Below are 12,579 nucleotides of genomic sequence, written 5' to 3'. Positions count from 1 at the left end.
ATAAGTAAATCTAAATATAATATGCAAAACAGAATGATTATTGATCAGAAGTTTTCTTATATTCTAGGAATAAGTTGTATGATGTTTTGTAATGCATTTATTCTTGCTCACAGGCCCTGCCACTGTATCTCACAACAAAGTCTCCATCTCTTGTCCTATATCACAACTTTCAGTATTTCAGGTGAGATAATCCCACCTGTCCTGAGCATCAGACCTCTGAACACATTGGGAAAACTGATTTATTAGTAGTGCTTCACCAACCTCCTGTACCAATAAAATACCCCACTAAGGTCATAAATGTGCATGGTTTTAAAGCCTCCTCACTTTTGAAATGAGCATTTGACTTTAAAGCACTAGCAGAAACAACCTGAATGCGTTAGATCAGAGTCAGTTAACATGATGCAAAAGACAATGTAAGTTTAAGTAGAATGTTTTGGATAGGCATGAAGCTTAGGCACACAGAAACACCAGCAAGCGAGACGTGTATTTTTGTATGAAGTAAGGGATGTTGGTTTTTCTATTTTAAAATGAAATGCATGAACAACTGAATGTTTTTCCATGCTCAGGGAAATTATAAAAGTAATCAACAATAGGGTTGAGGCCTTTTGTTTTCTAATTATTTGATTCCACTGATGTGTATTTATCTAAAGGTGTGTAGGACTGAGTGTATGGTTTAACTATCTGTGAAATTAGACAGTAATCTATTGGGAGCTGTAATGCTGGAGGCAAAAGGTCTCAGCTGGGAAAATACCTAAGTGTGTGTGTGTGTGTGTGTGTGTGTGTGTGTGTGTGTACGCACATACGCAAGGTTATGATGTTAAAATTGGGATATGTAATTTGAAAGAGGTAATCTGATGGATTAAAATGTTAATTTTATCTAGGTAACTTTATAAAATAACTAATTAGGAAATGTTCAGAAATGTAAATGGGTTGTCTGAGGCTGAGCAGAACAACTGATTAATTATGCAAAAATGCTGTTTGAGTTATGTCTTTTCGGAGAAAAGGAATGGGATATTTTTGGTAAATTGGTATTTCTCTTGCCTTAAAGAAAATGAAGATTTAAATAAGGCTAGAAATGAGCTATTTCTTTCATTTATAGTAAGAGGAGGAAATTGGCCGATGACATAAAGTTTAGAGGTCTTGTTAAAAATATTTTAAAATGAATGAGCCTTAAGGGTTTTAGAAGGATGATTTAAAACAAACATTTGCAGTATAGTCTAAGGTTCATTTCAGAGACAAAGCGAGAGGAAGAAAATGTGTTTATGTGTACTTTCCATGCTTTCTGAGAGCTTCTTTGCTGTCCAGCTAGAGACCATGCTGGACTGCTAACAAGGAGGTCACCTATGTGTTCTCGACAACCTCTCCTTTTTCTTCTTTTTGGATTTTCATAATTGAAAACCAATGTGAATAAATTTTTGAAATGGACAGCAAGGCAATTGTATTGATTTAAGCAGCAGCTGTTTAAACACAATAGGCTACAGGGCAATGTATTGATTTAGGAAGCAGCTTATAGTTGAATGGAACTTCTTAATAGAAAAATCACATCCCATTAACTCTAAGCTGAACTATGAACTTTTAATTTACATTTCTCTTTTAGCTTTTAGCTTTTCTTTATAGCATGGGGAATGTTATACCTACTTTAAAACAGCACTGGAGAAGAGAGAAATCAGTTGTCCAAAACTGCACCCAGGATATCTATGTTAAAAGAAAAAAAAAGAGAAGAGAAGAGACAGAAAGAGAGAGGGACAGAGGGTGAGAGGGAGAGAGAGAGAAACGGAGAAAGAGAGATAGACAGATAAAGAAGAGACACAGAAAAGAGAGAGAATTAGAGATGAGAGAGAAAGAGAGAGAGAAGAGAGAGAGGAAATAGGGAATAGGGAGCAACTAATCATTATCTTATGAGAGTGTCCTCTGCCTTGCCCATTACAGCAAATGTAACTTGATATCTAACCATATGCAATGAAATGCGTTTGGTGGGTTTGTGTGTCGTGGTCTGTGAATGTATTATTACATTTTCATGCTCTTTTTCCAACCACCTAGTACCATTTGTGCACTATTTGCACATGGTACACCATTTGTCCACCATGTCTAACACAGCTCCCATTTTTTTTTAAAACAGAATAATACTCGGTCATGAATGATTAACTAAGAAGGCTTTTATCTTGAAAACGAATTTGTTGAGTTCACCTACTTCATTCCTACTCAAAATGTAATTATCATATATAAATTATAAAAATGTCAGGAACAGTTCATTGATATCTTAACTTGAAATTCTTTTAAAGAGAATGTTGCTCTTAGGAAGGGATTAGGCTACAAACTGGGAATTCAAATACCAATAAAACAACAAAATAGTGAGAACATAACACTCCTAAATGAGAGGTAACTTCTTGTAAGTAGGAATTAGAACAGGGGTCATCTTACAGAGAAAAGCATGTGTGTGTACAGGTATGTTCTCTTGTTCAGGTACGGTGGATGCTTTTAGATGTTTATTGGGAAGTGAGAAGCATATAAAATGTGTAGATATTTGCAAGTGTCTCCGGGAAATGACAATTTGGGGTAGGTAATAGATATTGAGAAGATAGATAATGAAGTCACTAGATAGGGGTCAGGAGTAAAGAAAAGGAAAGACAAATATTAGCAGGTTTAACAGAATAAAATTGCTAAAAATTATCCTATGCAAGCTTTTATACAAACCCATGCTTCATTTCCATAGAATAAAAACCAAAGGGACACAGTTTTATTTCATGATAAATGACAGTTTAGTTGCAGAAATAGATGAGAGTCTGGGAGGAGTTGCCAGAAGGAAAACTGTAATCAGATATATGTATGAAAAATTTATCTTGTTCAAGTTTTTTGAGCAAAGGGGGCTTATGTAGCACAGGCTGGAATCCAGGACATTAGTTGATTATATAACCTGGGTTGGTCTTGAACTCTGATTTAGTTGTTTCCACGTCCTGGGATCGCAGGTATGAGCTGTCAGGCTTTGTTTATAATATATTTTAGATAAGATTGTCAACATATGTGGATAAATCTGCTTCAGTCATGAGTTTTTGATCTTAGCCATTGTGGTAGGTATAAGATGAAATCTCAGAGTTGCTATTTTTTAATAATTTATTCAGATTACATCCCAGTTGTTATTTACTCATTTGTATCTTCTTATTTCCCCTCCCTCTTTCACCTTATTCCCCTCCCCTAGACAGAAAGGGACCTCTTTCCCCCACACTATGATCAGAGTAGTTTTGATTTGAATTTCCCTGATGACTAAGGACTTTGACCGTTTCTATAAGTGTTTCTCAGATATTCGATATTCCTCCATTGAGAATTCTCTGTTTAGCTTTGTACCTCATTTTTAATGGGATTATTTGGTCTCGTAGTGTTTAATTTCTTCAGTTCTTTATATATTTCAGATATTAGCTTTTCCAAGTCTGTGTGCTGTAGTTTTGTTCTGTTGACAGTGTCCTTTGCCTTACAGAAACTTTTAGGTTTCATGAGGTCCCATTTATTAATTGTTGATCTTAGAACCTGAGCTGTTTTTATTTTGTTACAGAAGTTGTCTCTTGTGCCAATGAATTCAAGGTTCTTCTCCACTGCTTCTTCTAACAGATTTAGTGTGTCTGGTTTTATGTTGAGGTCTTTAATCCATTTAGATTTTAATTTTGTGCAGGGTGATAAATATGGATCTATTTGCATTTTTCTACACATAAACAACCAGTTAGAACATAACCATTTTCGAAGATGCTATCCTTTCCCCCTTGTCTGGTTTTGGCTTCTTTCTCAAAAATCAAGTGTGCATAGGTATATGGGTTTATTTCTGGGTTTTTGATCCTCTTCCATTGATCAACCACCCTATTTCTATGCTAGAACCATGTTTACTATTGCTCTGTGGTACAGCTTGAAATCTGAGGTGGAGACTTCACCAGAAGATCATTTATTGTGCAGGATTGTTTAGGTATTCTGTTTTTTTTTTCTATATAAATTTGAGCATTGGTCTTTCAAGATCAATAAAGAATTGTGTAGGTATTTTGAGGGGAATTGAATTGAGTATGTAAATTGTTTTTGGTAAAATGGCCATTTGTATTAAGTTGATTCTCCCAATCCACAAACAGGGGAGATCTTTCCATCTTCTAAAGTCTTCCTCAAATTCTTTCTTTAGATTTGAAGTGTTTTTTTTTTTCATAGAAGTCTTTCACTTTCTTGGTTAGAGTTACACCAAGATACTTTATATTATTTGTGGCTATTAGGAAGAGTGTAGTTTCTCTCTAAGCCTGTTTTTCATTTGTGTTTAGGAGGGCTACTGTTTTTTGTTTTTTTGTTTTGTTTTGTTTTTTTATTATTGAGATGATTTTTTATCCAGTCCTTTTGTTGAAAGTGTTTATCAGATGCAAGAGAATCTTGATAGAATTTTTGGGGTCACTTATGCAAACTATCATATCATCCAAAAGTGTGATAGTTTGACTTCTTCCTTTCCAATTTTTATCCATATGATCTCTTTTTGTTGTCTTATTTCTCTAGCTAGGACTTCAAGTACTATATTGAAGAGATATGCAGAGAGCATGCAGCCTCATTTTGTGCCCAATTTCAGTGGAATTGATTTAAATTTCTTTCTGTTTAGTTTGATATTGGCTATAGGCTTGCTGTATATTGTCTTTACTATGTTTAGATATGTTGCTGTATCCTTCTTCTATCCAGGACTTTTAACATGAATGAGTGTTGGATTTTGTCAAATAGTTTTTTTGGCATCTAAGGAGATGATCATGTGTTTGTTTGTTTTCAGTATTTTATGATGAATTAGCTTTTCAAGTGGATTTGTTTTGTTTCTTTAAGTTCTAATTTCCCACAAATATCATTACTCATCCTACACAGCTACATACTCTGCAATTATGAACAAGACATTTTCTTCTATATCACGCCAATATACAATGTTTGCATTGAATATATTACCATGACCTAATTTATCCTCCCATTTAAAAGAAAAGAGAAAACATCAAAGCAGTCTTTGCTATTAGTCTAATGGAGTTGTTTTAGATTGTTTCCACTAAGGTACTATTTAACCACTGAACTTGTAAAGGACTGAATAGAACCAAAGTGGCTCAAAAGAATTCACGTTGTTTCCAAACTTACTGCAAGGCTCATTAAGAGGATAATTTGCCAAAGCGTGTTCTCAGTTCATTCCTGGATTGAATTATTCTTATGTAATTTGTTTGAATTAACAGAGCTTTGCAAATACCTTTCAAGGCACTGGTGAACTGCTTTAGAACAAGATCATTTTCTGTGAACATATTTAGCTGAAGTGTTGGCTTCAATATTTGTAAAAAGATGAAACATAAAAGTAAATATAAGAAGAAAAGGTAGTGCATTAAAAAGGTAAGCTTAATGATGGATTTTTAAATCATTTCATTTTTTTATTTCACATTATGTTTCATCTAGGTATTTGGAGACAGATAAATTAACAAAGTTACTAACATTTTGCACTCTTGTGATAAATAATTTTATGTAAAGTGTGAAGTATAAATGAAAAAGCAGAAGATATATGCTCTATAAAAGAGGAAATTGGATGGATTATTAACATGGTGCATGGACTCATATTACTACACTTGACTGTGATTGGCAAAATGGTAGGAAGACCTAACTTGAGCCAAGGATTAGCAAAAGATGGAGAATGAAACATGTAGATATGAGTAAGCAATAAATACTTCATTTGATTAGAAGGAGAAATTTGGCGTTTTCTATAAATGGTCTATCAAAAAACTATATACTGTCTTAAGTGTGCAAGGAGTTTTCAGACTTTTTATGTACAAAAGTACCTTTCCTTGGTGTCTTAGAAATAGTAGACAATTAGGAATCTTAAGTTTTTATAACACCTTCTTTATTACCATCTATAACATTAGTGATTGATTCAGAAAAACTACAGACCTACTATAAAAACAGGGAGAAGTGTTCCAAGAAACAGTGATGGAAAAACAATGGAACAAAGGGAAATAACAAAGATGAGGTATAATTGTTTTTAGTCAGTGTGTGTGTGTGTGTGTGTGTGTGTGTGTGTGTGTGTGTGTGTGTATCTCAGTGTGTCTGTGTGTGTAACTCTCCCAAATTTTTGAAAATAATTTGTACTCTTCTGATAATGGAAAATCATAGTAGCAGCAAGGTTATAATAGTTGAACTCTCTTTTGCCCCTAAGATATTTTTTCAGTTTAGAAAGATATTTAAGTATTAGGAATAGTATCAAATTCTTTTTTTATTCTTTACAAGCACACAAACTCCTCTTAGACTATCAAATCTAAGTTTTTGGCCGCAGATATACTTCTTTTTAGGTAATTTCCAACTTTTGAAATGCCTTCATTCCACCAGAAATCATGTTGGTGTTCTTATAAGAACTGGAAAATTTTAGAAACACACTTTGTTCCTTATATTCTGTGGTGATCTGTCTAGACCATAATGTAACCTATAATTTTTCACCTGAAGGACAGTTTCTTCCAGGAAGAGGGAGGGGCAATCAACAAGAAAATATTTTCTGCCTTTTCTCCCTATTCACCTTGCCAGTTGACATACATGTAGATTTCTTGTGTAAAATAACAGCAATTTCTATGAACTATCAACTCAAAGAATACCACAACTATGTCTGTGGTAGTATACTTTACCCTCTCACACATTTGTTGCCCAAACTTTCCTTTAGTTCTAAACCTTGCCAATAGATATTTCCTTACATGTCTAAGTTCAAATGTTGCCCAAAATTTCCTTTAGCCCTGAACTTTGCCAATAGATATTTTCTTAGACATTTAAATTCAAGTGTTGTATAAACGGGTGTTCAAATTATTCTTCCACATGATTCTCTTTTCCCTTCATTTTATGCAACTATTAATCTTGTTGATAAATTCAAAAACAAACTTGGAAAATTTTTTCCAACCTCTATTTTCCCATATTATTTTATCAGACAACCCTATAAAGTCTATCCTCTTAAGAAGTTTTATATTTATTCCATCTTTATAATTCTTGTGTCTAAGTTTTGCATTCATAATTTTATTGTCTGCCTTAAGTTCAATAGTGTCCAAGCAGACTTTTTGTCTTTTAAATTTCTCTTCAAGTTATTACTTTTATTAAAGTTATAAAAATCTTTTGTGATTATAAACATTGTTATTATACTAATTACTTTAAAGTTTATTTACTGCCCACTAAGATATGGTAGAAAGTCTCTTTAAGATGCTTTTTTTTATTTTAATGCATTTTTTAGCAATTGAAGTATTTTTATTATGTTTCTTTTATAACATATGTATTTGTATTATTATACATGAATATAATAAACTACATACCTCTGGAAGAACCATGAGACAATCAGGAATTGTATAAACATTACATTAATTATAGAAAGTTTTCAGTGACTAATTGTGTAGCAACCTGTCTCTGTTATCTTCTCATTTGGAAAGCTACTAACATCACTTCTGGCTGGCATACATGGATAATCAGGTTTATTCCTTCTCAAGTCTCTGATGCAGTTGAAGACCAGGTAGCTTAGTTTTACAATGAAGTTTAATTGTTTAGGGGTTAAGATGTTTTTAGGTCTATATATATATGTTTTAATTTGATAATAACAAGACTTGATGGAGATTGATCTACATTCAGAATTTTAGATGCACCAAGATAGAAAAGATGTTTTCTTCAAGGCTCCCAAGTACAAATAGCCAAAACAGTAAGAATGTAATATTTATAAAATCCCTGATTGTGTCATGGTTCTTCTTTCTATGGGTAGTTTACTATATATATATGTGTGTGTGTGTGTAGTAATATAAAAGAACATGTAAAAATATAATATCTATCATATCTCATCTCTATTAACTTAAAATATCTATAGTGATTTAAAAGCATCTTAAACCCTAACCAACTAAGTTTAATTGTAAGACTAAACTACCTGGTCTTCAACCCCATCAGAGACTTGAGAAGGAATAAAACTTAATTACCTGAGTGAACCAGAGTGCAGGCTAGCAGCTTTCACAATGAAGAAATGACTGAGACAATTTACTGCTTGAACAGTCACCCAACACTCTCTGTAACATCGGAGCACCATTTTCAGCCAGCTAGGCCAAGATATCTGACAGACATATTTGAGAGGCAAGAACTATTAAGTACTTTTTTACTCTGTACTTTGCACCACTTGATTTCCTTCTTCTATTTCCATGCCACATCCAAGAAATACTAAAAGAATCCTTGTTTGTCTAAACATGTCTTACTCTTTAGTATTGCAGATGGTCACAATTTTCTCAACTATATTCTGACTTTCAACCATGATCTATGTCTCTAACATTGTAAAGATTTTTACTAATTATTTGACTTAAAGGCCCACATTAGTATCTCCTTGTTGTCTGGTTAGAAACTTTTCTTCTATATCTCTTCTAGCACAACAGAATAAAGTCCATCAATATAACAAGTACAGCAATAAAATGCCTAGAAGCACTTAAAAGAACCAGTCCATAGGGATACAAAAATTGAATATGATAAAGACCTACCACAATTTTGTAACCAATAGCCTTAATGAAAGCAGAATTTTCAGGTTATGTAAGAGATCACAGGTTCTTTTTTTTTTTTTTTTTTTTTTGAAGAATAGAGGAGGTAAATGGAAACATTTCATGTTTATTTCTTTAGCATAATCAGCACTCTGTGTCCACAACTCAACCATTGCAATAGGAAGTAAAAGAGATAACAAAAACAGAAATGCAATTTATGTCTAAATAGTCAGATAATCCACATAAAAAGGTGATGTCTTGAAAACTAGCATAGTGTGTAAAAGACATCTTATAAAGATTGACTAAAAATTTACACACATTTAGTACATCTTTCAGTTTCTCCTTTTTCTTAAAAAGTACAGATTAGTGACCTGGGAAGCAAGTTAGAAGAGGTTGAGATCAATACTATTAAGTTCTTGTACTAAGTTTAAATAAAAGTTTGCTGGGTGCTCTTTAGGTTTTGTGTTAAATTAGCAGAGGCAGCTCTCCTGAAACCAAGAGATGTTTGCATGGAAAGGACATAGTTTCCAAAGGCTTTGGGGCTCTGAAAGGGTAGCTTCAGAGACAAGAAGGAGAATTAGAGCATTTCTGGATAAAGGCATGATTGATGCCAGATGTGGAGCTGTCTATCATCTATGCCTTTTTGCCTTTTGCACTAGTTCGATAGCAGACTGAGAGATGTTTTCAGATTAGATTCCACCACACACTTTGAGTGCTTTCTCTAGCACCATTGCTTTGTCATGCCTTCCCTTCATATCAAGCACCTGAGTTAAAAAACATTCTATCCATCTTTCACCTTTGCATAAGCACAGCCCTTGTACACACGCACTTACTAAAACAATAATTCTTTTGCACATCTTTTCTTTTGAATCTGTATAAAATCAAGTCAGAACTATCTGTGAGGTATGCACACACACACACTTCTGCATATATGCAGATCTATAGTTTGCCAGTAGGCATAAACAAATGACACCTAGATTAAAACATGAAATTTCCCCCAAAATTCAGATAGCAATCACAAGGTTCACAGATTTTTATACTTACCTTCCAAACTTCATTTTGGCCTTCTGCATATTATTATAAATGTTTATGGTAGATTTTTAAATTAATAAAAAACTAATATATGATTAAACCATTTTCCTTCTTCCAATTCTCCCTCTAGCCCTTCTTAAGGGCTGATTCTACACCTTCTTAAATTTTTGGTCTTTATTTTTTTTTTAATTGTTATAAAAAACACATAGAGAAAGTGAGCTTTCTAAATCTATAAATACAACTTTCTCAATTTATATAATGCTATATTATGCATGTTTTGAAGCTGATAATTTGATATTAGATAACCAGCCAGGGCCTCTTCCTAGTAGAAAAACATCTCTGCTTGTTTATGGTTCTTTGATTTAGGTTGAGCCCCCATTATATTTCCACCCTCTACATTAATATGTTGTTTTAGCATTAAATTTTTTAAAAATGTATTTTTTTTAATATTTTTATTTTTTCACTTATACATTTATATTATTACACATATATAGAATAAACTCCATATAGCAAGAAGAACCATGAAATAATCGGGAATTATATTAATGTTAATGTCATAGTGTTTTGGCTATTTGTATTTGGCAACCTTGAAAACCATGATATTTCCTATCTTAGTGTGTCTAAAAATCTGAATGTATATCAATATTTATCATATCTTATATTTATAAATGTAAAACATCTATCTAGACCTAAAAACATCTTAAGCCTTAAGCAACTAAGTCTAATTGTAAAACTAAACTACTTGGTCTTCAACCCCATCAGAGACTTGAGAAGGGATAAAATAAATTAATTACCTGAGTAAACAGGAAGTGCAGGTTATCAGTTTCCAAAGTGAAAAAAAAAATGACGTAGGCAGTTTACTGCCTGAATAGTTAGCCAAAACTCTCTAAATATTGGAGCATCATCTTCAACCTTCTGGATCAGTATATCTGGCACACGCATTGGTGGCAGGAACTATTGAAGACTCGCTTACCCAGTCTTGGCAGAGCTTGGCCATCGACTCTGCCTGCATCAACGCTTGCCTGTTTTTAGGCAGAATTCTGTTTGTAGCTGAAACGAGTACATTTTCCCTACTGGCTTTTGGGCCCACATTTGAAGCCATATTTATTGGTATTGTACATTGCTTTTTACAGGAAGAGGCCATTTGAATGAGATTTCATGGAGGTAGCATTTCAGGAAAGACATCTCACTGCAAACTCTCTGTATCCCTGGCTCTTTCAGTATTTCAGCTCACTCTGCTTCTACTATCTTTGAGCTTATTGGTGCAGCACTTGTATTATTTGAGGCTGAGAACCACATCATCACCTATTCTTTACATTTTGAGCAGTGTGCTCTCAATTGTGATCATTGTCTTTTGCAAAGAAATATTCATTTGATCGGGATAAGGCAAAACTTATTTTTAGATAAAAGTATGAGAACTTAGAATGTATTGAGGAATCTGCTGATTAGTTAAAGTGGAAGATAGAGGCTCTTCCCCAAGATTTGTAATTTTACTACCCCTGAGTAGTTGACTGGGTATCCATTATCAGGTATGGTCTGTTTCTTGTTGAGCAAGTCCTAGGACAAAGTTGCATGACACCTTCAAGTTATCAATATGTGCTGGTGATTGTTGTAGTTTATAGACACCATAACTATATAAGAATATTGAGTGCTTCCATCCCTTGAAAGCTTGAATGGTACCTGCTGAACCCTGAAATCAAGTATTCATTGATAAATGAACTTACAGCCACACATATTTAATCTGTCTGTATCCTTACCACACATATTTAATCTGTCTCTCCCCTTACATAACTGTGTAACAGCATTTGCTACCAGCTGGGAGTGTGCTCATATCTTTGGATTGCTGAAGTTGTGCTTTATAATGCAAAATAATATTGGAGGATGACTGAACCACCAAGATGGGAGGACAGGGAAGGTATACTATTGGGAGTTATTTGTAATAAGGGGGGCTATGTATGCTAGTGTTATGATTTCTTTAAATAAAATACGTATGATGACACTGCTAGGGTGAACAGGTTTGTGATTGTATAAAGATGCTGAAGCTAGTTGGGGCCACTTGCTTGACCATCAACAAGTGGTCAGCCTCTTTACTTCCTTTACTATCACCAACACCGAACATTTGTCCTCAGCTTCCAAAAGCCCACCAGCACTCCTTCCTGGCACTTGTCCAGATGGTCTTCTGTTTCTAGAAAACTTGGTTTTAATCCCCAATATACAAATTAATTTATCTCACTGAAGAAAGTTATTTGTTTTCTTATGCTAGCTATCTGACCCTCATGATTATTTGCAAAGTGTTATACAGGCAGACACATGTTGCATTTAAAAGACATACTATGGAATCTTTAAAGATAATTTATTTTGTTTCAAATTTGAAAAGTTTTTTTTTTTGCTGAATGGACTACCTAGTGGTTAGAGAACTTCCTGCCTTTCCAAAGGACCCAATTTTCTCCCAGGATCTCATGACAGGAGTCTCTAAACCACATGAAGTTCCAGTTGTAGATATTATGACAGCCCTTTCTGTCCTCAAAGACTACTACACATGTTACACACACACATACACACACACACACACACACACACACACACACACACACAAACAGATAAATATACATAATCTTTATAATGTATTTATTCTGTAAGTGCAAGTATAACAAATTTTAAAATGTACAGTATCAGAAGAAAAGAATACAATTAACTATAGAATATATTTAAAGAATATATTGATATGAAATTGTATTTGTTGTTTATGAGAGACAATATAAACTTAAGCACACAGTCACACACAATATATGTAATTCAATACTTTAGATGGTTTATTTATCTCTATTATAGCAAAACTAAGAGCAAGAAAGTAACATGGCCAAATTTTCTATGTATAAAGATTTAAATGTAGAATATTAACATAAAGTAAATAACACTATTCTGACATCTGTGTTTTAATATTTTGGTGAGTTCATTGGTTTATATATTTTCTATTTTCCAGTAGGCATTTAACAACTGTTATTATACAAATATTGAATATCTGTAAAGCAATGTATATGTCTCAAAAACT

The sequence above is a fragment of the Acomys minous genome (assembly GCF_964271855.1).
Source record: "Acomys minous genome assembly, chromosome: 3".
Classification (NCBI taxonomy): domain Eukaryota; kingdom Metazoa; phylum Chordata; class Mammalia; order Rodentia; family Muridae; genus Acomys; species Acomys minous.
Note: the sequence above shows the minus strand (reverse complement) of the source record.